At 36.6% G+C, this 13,600-nt stretch overlaps 1 pseudogene; it reads right to left on the bottom strand.

The window, feature by feature from the left end:
* Positions 1-4,616: 4,616 nt before the first annotated feature.
* Positions 4,617-13,159, bottom strand: LOC149217800 (E3 ubiquitin-protein ligase WAV3-like; annotated as a pseudogene).
* Positions 13,160-13,600: the final 441 nt, after the last annotated feature.

Genomic DNA, 13,600 nt, shown 5'->3' with positions numbered 1-13,600 from the left:
TTACATCATTGACCGGTAATCAAGCGATGTCTTTCTATGTTCGACTTCAAGAAATTCTCACATGGATCGACTTGTACATCGAGTGAAGATCGGAAGAGATTGAAGACCCCGGATCTAGTTTCATCCATCCGGGCTGCGATATATATTCAGGATATAAATACATTTGATATGTACATCATTACAGCAGATGATCATTCTTCTCAAAGGATGATAATTTCAGCAGAGAATTATCAGTCTACCATCAGACGATCGTCTGTTCTATGTACCAAAATGTATTTATAAAGCTGAGCATGAGAATGCCCGCCTCAGCTAGATCATGAAAAAGTATGAAAAATAATGTATTGTATTGTATCTTATTACAGGACAGTTCTCAGCAGATTGAATGAACTTCTGATCCTCCTAATAAAGCATTTCACCCGATAAACGACCTCATACTTTAGGGGGCATCTGTTATAGGAAATTTTGTGCCTTACAGCAACAAGCATTAATTGTCAATAATCCAAGGGATCCAAAGTTCCCTAAACATGATGTTCTTACCCCTAGAGGAACAAGGTCAGCAAACCAACAGCTCTCAGATCAGTTCTCCACCTGAAAACACTCAAAAACAAGCAATCCTGAAATCAAAGCAGGTGCTCCACTAGGCTTCTGCGCTGAAACTCAACTCCTCCATGGTGTACCTGCGTTGCAAAGCAGGTAGAACAAAGGACACCCGCGTTGAGCGAGATTGGACAAGTGGCACACTGAGTCATTGCTCCAAAAATGACACTTGGATCAGGGATTTCGCCTTGTGATGAGTCAGATGCTCTGTTTCTCCAAGTGGAAGCAAGGTTCTCCAAGTGGACTCAAGAACTCAAGATCAACTGAAGAGAGAGAGGACACAAGGCAGCTACACATCAGTTGCAAGCTGACTCATCCTTTCTCAATTCATCTATATATTGAGCTCTCTCCTATGAGCTCAGGAGGCTGGAATTTTGTGCAAAGTAATGATATGCTGTTGGTTTCACTATAGAGCTATTGGGTGATTGCTTGAGGGAGGTGAAGAGGAGAAATTCTTTCTGCTGGGAGGTGTTGCTGGATTGGGGCCTTCAATGGTTGTAACTCTCTCAGAACCTTTACTTCTTCATTAATAAAAGCTATTGAGGTTCTTCTATATGCATTTGTTCCAATGATGTTTTGTGATAATTGTATATTTGATTTATGCTAATCCTAGAATCAGTTATGATTGCATGCTTCTTGTAGTTTCCTTCTTTGTCATTTTGCAGGATCTCATTGTAGCTGGGTCGGCAAAAGAGCAAGGAGCTGGGAGCAAGCAGCGAAGAGAAGAGTTTGGATTCGACATTAAGCGCAAGGAAATGGTTAGTGCATTTTTCCACTCTCTTTTGCTTTCATAAAGAAGTAAACCTTAAGTAGTTTCCTTTACAGTTGTTGCTGAGGTACTATCACCCTTAGAGTGGGATAGGGTCATCCGAATCGGATACTTTTCCCTACAACAAAGGGTGACTCCAACAAGATCAACAAGTTTGTTCATACTTGCCTACAAGATAATTGTAATGGGATTTCAATAAGACTGTAACTGAATGCAGGATTATATGCCAAAACAACCCTCCACAAAAAATTAAAACTGCACATTAACATCAAATGTAAGTGGACAAGGTAAGATCATCGAGAGTGAAGTTTTACATGAAGGTGACCTTCCTTTAAACAGGCATTTTCCTCTTACATGTAGATTTTTTGTCACTGAGCCATCTGAATTGAAGTACAACTCCTTTTCCATGGCTCTTGTATTAACTACCTGCTTTCTGGTGTGTAATCTCAGAGTCCATATTTTTCTTAAGTGATTAAAATAAATGGGCAAAAAAACTAAAAGACAAGACAATTGTCTGCCATAATTATTAAACACTGCACCCAACTTCCTCTCCTTTCGAATGTTTCCCAATGAGGTAGACATGGCAATTATTTTCATGTTTCCTAAAGAAGAGGCCATCTTCTCAAATCCTAAATAAATTACAAGATCTTCATATTAGTATATATGTTTTAAAAACATGAATGCCATTGCACAAAATCCCTTATAAGTGTTAAACGAAGAACTAAACATCTATCAAGACTTTAGGCAACTTATGGAGCATCAACAAAGAAACAACCAAATATAAATCCAACCACAATACAGATTTTAATGAGACACATCTATATATTTACATTAATCTAATACAAAAAAACCCCATCTATATTAAGCAGAAAACAATCTAAGCTAGTTTTTGCTGCATGCACCCATGTTGCATATTTTTAATTTGAATTTTTGACATCTATATAATGTGCTAGGGTAATTTTGCCCTAGTTTTCAACAAAATTTCTCCTTCTTGTACAACAATTTAACACAATAAATCCAACAATGCGTGCCCCTACCACCGATACTACTATACAGTGTTATGATAACTCATAGTAGAATTTGTTGATAATTAATCTTTCTTTTTCTATGACAGTGGTTAAATTTTAATTTAGAATTGCTACTCTGTCTTCAGTGATTACAGTGAACAAAGGTATGTGGAATAATAAACAACAATACAATAGTTTTTGGCAAGGCACTAGTCAATATCATATAAACATAGAGTCATGACATGAGATTCAAGTCAAACAACTTCAGTTCCTGACCGATAAGAACTATGAACCATAAGTTAAATCCAAATTCCATAATATCAGTTACTCTAACGAGGAGTCGTAACTTAAATTAGTTATGTTTTCTACACTTATAGGGCTTTACATTGTCCAAGAAGTCAATTCTGAACCTGTTACAGAGTTGGCTTCACCACAATATGCCTCCTTCTACCATAATACATCCTTCTATTGGAGGATCTGAATTGCTAGTAGTCACAAATTGCAGGAAGTGTCTTTGTTGGCCTGTACAGGACTTTCTCCACATATTGAATGGAAGACAAACTCATTGGTTTCCTTTGGATCCAGAGACAAAAATCAAATCCCCGCACATGGAAACCCTCCTTGATGCTCAACCCAAATATGTCCCACTTTAGGAAACTTTGATTGAGAATGTATTTATGCTTTGGAACCCTCCGATCAATTCCAAGTCACCACTCCACTAGCTTTTAAACCTCCAACTAACCATCCACTTTAGGTCTAGCTTGTTGAGGTAATACCAAGGCTCATTCTATGATAGGAAACACTTGAGGGACATGAACAATAAACAGTAAATACCAGGTCCTTGTCAAGACCCCTTATGTAGGTAATCCCATATTATTTTAGGATCAGCCAGAGGAAAATTCTTGTTTTGGGAGGAGCCTAAGGTTCCACTTCCAACATCATGAGGATGGAAAGCATTCTGATTTATAGCCTAGATTTTCTTTCTAATGTCCTCCCATCTTGTCTGTTGCACATACTAAACAGTCAGGCTATTGTCTCAACCTGTCAGAGGCTTCCTTTAGGACTCCTGTAAATTCTCCCTGTTCATTTTCCAATTCATCTCTAAAGTCATGAGACCAGTGCTATTGTAGGTATGTTGGTCAAATAAGAATGACCTCTAAGATTCTTATTAAGGTCTCAACCTTGAATCCAAACATAGGATTGAGTGGGTGGTGGCACAGGGAGGTCCATGTTGCTTAAATGAACTACCTATAGATATTGTCTACTACACAATTGAGTTATGCCAGCAAAGGAGGCATATGGGGGGATTCAAAGAGGACATGTAGGGAGGAAGAAAACCAATTAAAATAACTATAGACTACAACAATGTAGATACCTCAAAAATTTTAAAACACCAGCATTCTTTCCTCAATGTACTTTGAGAAGGATGTGAAGTAATCTCCTTGGAAGATAAAAGAGTCATATAGGGGTACCTCTCCTCCCCAAAGACCAAATCTCCAAGAGTGCAAAGGTTGTCTAAGTAAGAGATAATCTTGACCAAAGTCTCTAGTTGAAGTGGGTGAGGTCTAAATCAACTTGTAGAATGGCATGTGGAACTATGTGCTTACATTTGATCATCTGGTGGAGCATGATGGTTGATATATTATCTGATCATCTCTCAATAAGTGATCAACTGCCCTCACCCAAGTTAGGTCTAATTAGATCTTTGACCATCCAATACAATTGGTAGATAACAAGATAGTGAAAGAGTTCCATCATCAAAGGATGTCTTAAAAATGATATTGGAAGCACTGCTTTTCCAAAAAGCTAAAGAAGTGTATGTCTTACATAGCGACATTTGAGAAGCTGGTCCCAAATTTAAAGGTGGCCTTGAAAACTTGACACCTAAATAACTTAATAAGAATAGGGAGGGGTGATCTTAGTTGTTTCTCCTCTGTTAGAGAAATTCAACCAAGACATAGTATCTTTGGTTCCATTAAAAAACATATTCTTAGCCTTAATAATATTAAAAACCCCAACATACAAATGGAAAGCCAACAAATCAAGTTGTGACTGAAGACTCTCAAGAGAGGAAGCAATTTAGACCAAATCAGTCAACAAAAATAAGTACTCAGACCATGGTGTAAAATGCACCCTTCATTGGCCTGTGTGATCTCCCTTAGAAACTAGTCAAGCTCATGATTTAATGTAAATCTTGATTAAGATGGGGAAAAGAGTTCAACCCTATCTAAGCCCTGCAACACTTAGAATAATGTCAGACAAGCCATCGGTTTTTCAAAACCAGCTGATAACTGGTCCATAAAGCTTTGGGATGCCAGCAAAGCCCTTCTTCAGATCCCCAATATAGGCTAGGTGCCTGTCAAATCACCTGTCTGCTAGTGCTCTAGCTTCTGCTATGGATTTTGCAGTGAAAAATATGTTTCTTTGCCTGTCAATCTCAAGACAGATAACCTATCCATTGTTGCTAATGTATTCAGGATGTTGAATAGATAGTTCTGTCACTCGTGTTTGAATAATTTCTTATGAAACAAGATCCCTGTAAGAACCAATAACTTTTAACATTTTCATTTCATTAACAGTGGTGCTCTCTTCAGGTTTCCTAAATGGCGGAATCTTAACATGTACCAAGAATTCCCTCTCCTCCTCTGCATACAAGTCTCCAATCTTTACCAATACCTTCTGCCCATCATCTAGAATATTCCTACATAACTACTTGCTTGTGTGGCACTCAATCGCACTCCTGAACTTGCATATGTGACAATAACCTACATATCCTGAATCACCACACTCAGAAAACCACCAATGCACTATGAAAAATCATCTTTAATAATACTTTATATCTCAATGAAGGAAAAGGAGCCGCCAGAAGTCTCTGATATGGAGTGCATGGATGTTAAATCATTATCCGTCCCAAATCCAAAAGTGTCTATAGGGATCTGTATGTTATGTTGCTATGTAGGTTTGCCTTATTGATCATGGTAACAATGACTGATAATCCAAAACCATCCTAGAATTTGAAAAAATGGAAATCTGCATGTGGTTTCCCATATTGTAGGTTTCATACCCATCCAAGAGTAAAATGATACTACTGACAGGATTCTTCTCACGTTGGTCTTCTAGCACTTTCGCACCCTTTCTCAATCCTTCAACATTGTTGGTTCCACTAGTGGACAATCGGCCATTCACTCCTTGCAAAGCAAACTGCTGACCCTATTCAGACATACGTCGTAGAGGAATCAAATGCTTAGCAGTTGATGAGAAGACAATGACTGAAAGGCAGTCCATCAGGCCAAGATTATGAATCATGAAGTCCATAACACACTTCAATAGTGCCAGTTTTGTGCCTCCCATGCTTCCACTAACATCAAGAACAATTACAAGGTCAATGGGTGCTTGATCTCTAGGCATATTAGGGGCCTAGGATGGATTCCCAGTAGGCCAAGTTCTTTGGCTTTGCTATTGTTTTTCACTAGAGCATGGAGCTTTCAGATGTACTAGGACATTGAAGTTCTCACGAAACTATAAGCATGGAATTCCAAAAAACTCAGGAAATATTTTTAACAGTACAAATGTACTATCAACTTCACTACCTTGAAACCCTCCAATTCCTTGTGCCAATTTTCCTCTTGAATCCATAGCATGTAAATTTTCTTCTTCTATCTCAATTTCAAACAAAGTAGGTTCATTCCCATTTTCACACCTGACACATTTTCTCCACTTGACTAATGCTCCAATGGCTCATCATCAGCAAAAACAACAGGGTTTGTAACACATCTTACAACTTCAGGATGTGGAGGATGAGCAGGTGGCGAACGGGGTAAAATTGTTGTCCTACCATCTTCTTTTGTGGCCAATTCAAAGGACTTATTCATGCTCTGCAATGCACTGGTTCTGAATGAATCCCTTATAAGGGAATTTCTTTCCACTTGGCTCGACAAACTACACACACCCTATTTCCATGCTTCACATTCAAAGCAATGCAAGAAAAGTGGAAAGTGTGGGAACACTCTATAGTAAATAAGGCATGGCCATGGCCTGGTTTCATTGCATCAAAAGATATTTCAAAAAATTTATGCATCATAAAATGTATGCATTACAGAACTAGATCTATAAACACATAACCATAGTTTTACAGTTTCTTCAAAACACCCCATAACCAAAATAGGAAATTTCATCCAAAGAGATAAGAAGTTTAGAATTTCATGGTTCTTTTTGTTCAAAAAATTAATCAACTTGAAATTTTTGGAGACAACAAGTGATGAGGTGTGGCCACAAAAAGGAATTTCTCTGAGCTAAATATAACTATCGTTCAGTCAAGGGAGGTTTCTTTCAAATATAATGGGTTTCCTAAGTAGTACAATACTAAATTCTAGTATTGGTCTCCTTTTCTTTTCTTCCATTTTCGAAGCAATCTTGACCATCATTTAAAACCAAGAGCATAAAAGAAAACACTAGAAAAAAAGGAAAAGGCTTGGATTTGTTTTTTTCTAGCTTCTTCAATGAAAGCTTGTAAAGTGAAAATGTGGTAGATGACTTGGTGGCCCTTTCTGAAGCCTTCCCTCTAGCTCTGAGATTTCTCTTCTCCAAATTTGTTGATCGGTGCATATCAATCACCTCCTCATAAAATAATATGTGTTCTCAATCACAACAACCCTGTTCTTTTTTAGTTCAAGAATAATCATAGATTTATAAACATGAATAATAACGTTTAATGAATAGGATAAAGGGAATATTTAGTATAAGATTTCCATTTCTATAAATTTCATTCTAACCTGTGGAGATTTGACTTGATGTGTCTAATGTTAGTCATGTGTCAAAAATGTTGGGTTTCAAATATATGATGAGGTTGAGACTTGAGCATGACTTGGATAAATAATCAAGCTTCATTCTAACACATGTTGCATCCAGCCAGTATTTCACCTTCAACCATTAAGAGCACAGAGTATTTGATAGACAAGCATGCCAGAACTGGGAACCACAATTGAATTGGGTTTACCATTTATGATGGTGTGAAAAATATCAATTTTCTCTAAAGTTTGTTTCCATGTTGAATTTCCAAGAAAGAATTATTGTTTCTCGTGCTATAACATTTTGTAATTAGTGGGGGACAGAAAATTATCTCTATAGACTATAATCTTCTAAGAAGTTTCACAGTTTATTTCCTACTTATGACATGACAATTGTACCAATTGGCCTTTGTCATTGCTCACGATCACAAGTTCCATCGGTAGGAAATAAATTATGAGTCACGTAAAGGTGTTCAAGTTGTTGATTTTGGAATTAAAACAAACAATGAGAAAAAAATTGATCATATGCAGCCAAATCTTGGGGTTATATGTCAAGATTGAAAACACATTCTTTTACTTTTTTTTTAGTACTTTGTTAATTTATATCTTATAGCAACCAAAATATATGTTCTATATTTTTTTTTAGGATTCATTAAACTATTCAAGGAAATTTAAGTTAGGTTTTACTAATCAAGTTCCTTTGCACTTTCACGAAGCCTAACAATGTTGTGGAACTACCTAGAAATGAATGGCCAACATGGACTTAGAGATAAGATAAAGTAAGAATTCTCACTGGCACGAGAAATTCATTCCCATTTTTGAAAAATCAATGGTTTACCAACAACTATTCATTTCAAGATTTTTCTTGAAAATAGTATCTTTTGACTATGTTCCAAAGACAAATCATTCAAATTACACCCCTTGCCCCTAGATTAGTGCAAGCTTAGGTGACTATCCCTACTAATATGCATAAAAGAGAGCCCATGACTTAAATAAGTTCTCATAGATGTGGGTTCGATACTCTGCCCACCTAAGCAGACCTCCAGAGGGAAGATCTTGCTAGGAACCAACCCTCAGAGAGGGCCTCGTGACCATTCAAAGGAGACAACGGAGAAGCAGATGAGAAGCCCACCACCAGTAAGGCAGGTGAGAAGCGAACCATTCATTTCCAGACCTTTTTCTTCCCCCTATTACAAATTACAATATTTAGTATACTATCTAGATCTAAGATTCTATTTGCATTTATGGGAACTTTATTTTGTGGCATCAAATTTTCATCTTCATCTTGATTTCATTTTTCACAATACGAACATTAAAGGATCCCATATGGTCATCTGGTAAATATTTTCCATCATATATACCTCAGCGATTCCCTATGAAATCTGCCTTTGACATTTGCAATAACACTGCCAGTTAGGAAAGAGGCAGTTGGACAAAGGATGATCCCAAAATAATTTGAAATATGATGATCCATGAGAACTGCCAACTAATTACACAGATGAAAAAGGCATATCTTATTCTTCACCATTCGATTATGTGCATCAGTGTTGAAAATGATCACAGAGTATGCAAGCACATAAACTGTGTCTACACTAGTGAAAACCTTTGGGCTGCACTTACAATAGCGCTTTGCAAATTTTTCAGTGATGCAATCAACTTTATATGCTTCTCTAGGTAATCTAAAGCCTTGTAGGAAGGAAATTATTGCCTCATTGAATTCCATCCCTTCAAAATTAAAGGAATCAACATATGCATGGAACACCCTTAGAGAAAAATCATCTCTTTCCCCTAAATCTAAGTTGCACGAAACATCAAAGCATCTGGAAGTTTCCACAATGGGTATTGTTGGAAACATGAAGCCAAAAATGGAAACATTGAGAATATATATATATATATATATATATATATATATATATATATATATATATATATTAAGTATGTAGACAAACTTTTTTATAAATAAGTTAATAATGCATCTTGCAAGAAAAAGGGAATGAGACACATAAATGACATTTTAGAAGGAAAACCCTATCTATGTTAATTCTCATAGATGATTAAATGATCCAAAATCCAAAATTATACACATTGCTAAGAGTACATACCTACTTACTGTGATGCAACATCAAATGCAAGGGGATGATCCCCTAGTTCATCGTCCATACATAGTTTGCAGTAAACCCTTTATGGATCTAGTTTCCATTCTTACTTTAGAGGTGTGGAGGTTGCGATTACTAACACACACATATATGGGGACTCATTGTTTAGGTTTTAAGTTTGGTTTGAGGGAGGATATCCAACCTTGAGTGAATACGGGGTATGGATTCCTTTCTTTTATAAACAGATAACTGTTTCCAACACCATTTTTAAGGCATCTCATCCACATTGGACCTCATGGACTCCAATTTGACACTTCTAGTTTTATATGGTTCAAGGTATGGAGGTCAAGATTACTCAGGTTAGATTGGCCCTTTGGTTAGGTTATATTGACCTTGAGTACAGGCCCATTTACTGTGTTGCATCATCAAATGCAAGAGGATGATACCTTAGTCCATCATCCATACATAGTCTCTAATAAACCCTTTTTGGATGTAGACTATGCTTAGATTGGTAGAGTTGTTTTATTTGCTTTTGATATTTACTCAATAGTAGGCAGAGACTGGTACCCATATCTTGCTTTTATCCTTGCAGACCATTGCCCAATTTGCCCCCCTTTTGAGAGAGCACAGTGTTGGTATTTAGAATTTTCTTGTTTCTTTTGATCCATTAGTATATTGATAGATCATCTACCCCCATTCAAACATAATTTGGATGCTCTTGGTCACTTTTTCTCTAATAAGAAAGATATGGATGGGATTATCTAGGAGGATATGTACAAGTAGTATATCTAGGTCACTTGGATTCTCCTCTTGGGGATTTGAGACCCAAAATGGCCTTTTATGTAGAGCACTTGTTGGCTCTTAGAGACAAATTTATAGTGTTTATCAGCTTACACTCTTTGACACTTTATGCATGGAATTAGGATCCCCTTAGGCTAGTTTTTAGTGTGCACTGATAAGCTTCAGGTGGAATATGAGCACCAAATGTCACAAGAGGATAAGGTATGTTGGATATGCCATATATAGGAGATAGAGATAGTGGAGCACTACATTTTTAGGTTTGCTTTTTCCAATGAGAATCATGGTCACATCTATTATATTCATAACTCCCTCTACACCTTTTTTTGGTGCCTAGCCTAGTGATGCCAAACCTTATACTTGGGCCTCGTGACCATTCAAAGGAGACAATGGAGAAGAAAATGAGTAGCACACCACCAGTAAGGCAGGTGAGAAGCGAACCATTAATTTCCAGACCTTTTTCTTCCCCCTATTACAAATTACAATATTTAGTATACTATCTAGATCTAAGATTCTATTTGCATTTACGGGAAGTTTATTTTGTGGCATCAAATTTTCATCTTCATCTTGATTTCATTTTTCACAATACGAACATTAAAGGATCCCATATGGTCATCTGGTAAATATTTTCCATCATATATACCTCAGCTATTCCCTATGAAATCTACCTTTGACATTTGCAATAACACTGCCAGTTAGGAAAGAGGCAGTTGGACAAAGGATGATCTCAAAATAATTTGAAATATGATGATCCATGAGAACTGCCAACTAATTACAGAGATGAAAGAGGCATATCTTATTCTTCACCATTCAATTATGTGCATCAGTGTTGAAAATGATCACAGAGTATGCAAGCACATAAACTGTGTCTACACTAGTGAAAACCTTTGGGCTGCACTTACAATAGCGCTTTGCAAATTTTTTAGTGATGCAATCAACTTTCTATGCTTCTCTAGGTAATCTAAAGCCTTGTAAGAAGGAACTTATTGCCTCATTGAATTCCATCCCTTCAAAATTAAAGGAATCAACATATGCATGCAACACCCTCAGAGAAAAATCATCTATTTCCCCTAAATCTAAGTTGCACGAAACATCAAAGCATCTGGAAGTTTCCACAATGGGTATTGTTGGAAACATGAAGCCAAAAATGGAAACCTTGAGAAAAATAAAAATAAAAAATAATATATATATATATATATATATATATATATATATACATATATATATATATACATATATTAAGTATGTACACAATTTTTTTTATAAATAAGTTAATAATGCATCTTGCAAGAAAAAGAGAATGAGACACATAAATGACATTTTAGAAGGAAAACCCTATCTATGTTAATTCTCGTAGATGATTAAATGATCCAAAATCCAAAATTATACTTATTACTAAGAGTACAGACCCACTTACTGTGTTGCATCATCAAATGCAAGAGGATGATCCCCTAGTTCATCATCCATACATAGTTTGCAATAAACCCTTTATGGATCTAGTTTCCATTCTTACTTTAGAGGGGTGGAGGTTGAGATTAGTCACACACACATATATGGGGGCTCATTTTTTAGGTTTTAAGTTTGGTTTGAGGGAGGATATCCAACCTTGAGTGAATAAGGGGTATGGATTCCTTTCTTTTATAAACAGACAAATGTTTCCAGCACCATTTTTAAGGCATCTCATCCACATTGGACCTCATGGACTCCAATTTGACACTTATAGTTTTATATTGTTCAAGGCATGGAGGTCAAGATTACTCAAGTTAGATTGGCCCTTCGGTTAGGTTATATTGACCTTGAGTATAGGCCCACTTACTGTGTTGCATCATCAAATGCAAGCGGATGATACCTTAGTCCATCATCCATACATAGTCTCTAATAAACCCTTTTTGGATCTAGACTACACTTAGATTGGTAGAGTTGTTTTATTTGCTTTTTATATTTACTCAATAGTAGGCAGAGACTGGTACCCATATCTTGCTTTTATCTTTGCAGGCCATTGCCCAATTTTCCCCCCTTTTGAGAGAACACAGTGTTGGTATTTAGAAGTTTCTTGTTTCTTTTGATCCATTAGTATATTGATAGATCATCTACCCCCATTCAAACATAATTTGGATGCTCTTGGTCACTTTTTCTCTAATAAGAAAGATATGGATGGGATTATCCAGGAGGATATGTACAAGTAGTATATCTAGGTCACTTGGATTCTCCTCTTAGCGATTTGAGACCCAAAATGGCCTTTTATGTAGAGCACTTGTTGGCTCTTAAAGACAACTTTATAGTGTTGATCAGCTTACACTCTTTGACACTTTATGCATGGAATTAGGATCCCCTTAGGCTATTTTTGAGTGTGCACTGATAAGATTCAGGTGGAAGATGAGCACCAAATGTCACAAGAGGATAAGGTATGTTGGATATGCCATATATAGGAGATAGAGATAGGGGAGCATTGCATTTTTAGGTGTCCTTGTTCCAATGAGAATCATGGTCACATCTATTATATTCATAACTCCCTCTCCACCTTTTTTTCATGCCTAGCCTAGTGATGCCAAACCTTATACTTGGGAGAGGCTTTTAGTTCCACAACTCAAATTCTCCTGCCCTCCCCCCATCCTCTTGATAGGACACTACTAGGAGGATCACAATTTTCTTCCTAGTGCTCCTAGATAGGGGCAACAAGATGCAAGCAAATTGCAGAACCATTCCAGTTTGAGAGACAACTTAACCCATTACAGTGAGACCCATGGGGAGTTGTTATTCATGCTCGATTGGTATGAAACCCCCTCCTACCACCACATGGCAGAGGGCCACCTCTTCCGAAGAGAGACACATCCCTAGGCCAGATCCATATCCTTTGGCTAGTCATCTATACAATGTTTCTTTCCTTTTGGTCTCCAAATGGTAAGAGATATTCCCTTTCAACTTCAAGAGAGAACAACCTCTCCTTCATTTGATAGTGGGAATTTAGAGAATTTTGGCTCATTTAGAGAATTGTATTTCTTCTTTTTGGTGTTGTGTTAGGTATGCTGAGATACTAACCTTTGCACTCCCACTCTGTGTTGCCACTTTTGCACTAAGAAGTCTTGTTGGCCTACCTTTGGTCATTCGTTGAACACGAATAAACATATCTTATCTTATCCTGAATGAATATACTTAATTATTAGTTTGAAACATTTAATTAAGACCAAATTTATTATTCTGTTCTATTGATTAGTAGAGTTTTCCATGAAGCAATTTATATGGCATAATATTAATTGATGACAAGAATTGTCTTTCAGATAATATCAACATGAAATTACATGCTTAATGGAAAAGAAAATTCTATTAAAATTCAAAGTATTTACTTCAAGCCTTCACTGTATGCAAACCAAAACTTGAGACTATCTATTTAATTGCCATCATAAGATGAAGAAATGATCTAAAATTCTATGGCATCTTCCTATCGTAAGTTAATAATAGTGCTTAAGGTAATGCTCCCCTCCTACTATAATTGATAGCCCTAATATATGGAATGTTCAGTTTATTCAATAAGATTATGATATATGG

Source organism: Pinus tabuliformis, chromosome 1_1 (assembly GCF_031772625.1).
Source record: "Pinus tabuliformis cultivar Carrire ecotype Pingquan chromosome 1_1, CPIR1, whole genome shotgun sequence".
Classification (NCBI taxonomy): domain Eukaryota; kingdom Viridiplantae; phylum Streptophyta; class Pinopsida; order Pinales; family Pinaceae; genus Pinus; species Pinus tabuliformis.
Note: the sequence above shows the minus strand (reverse complement) of the source record. Positions and strands in the feature narration are given on the sequence as shown.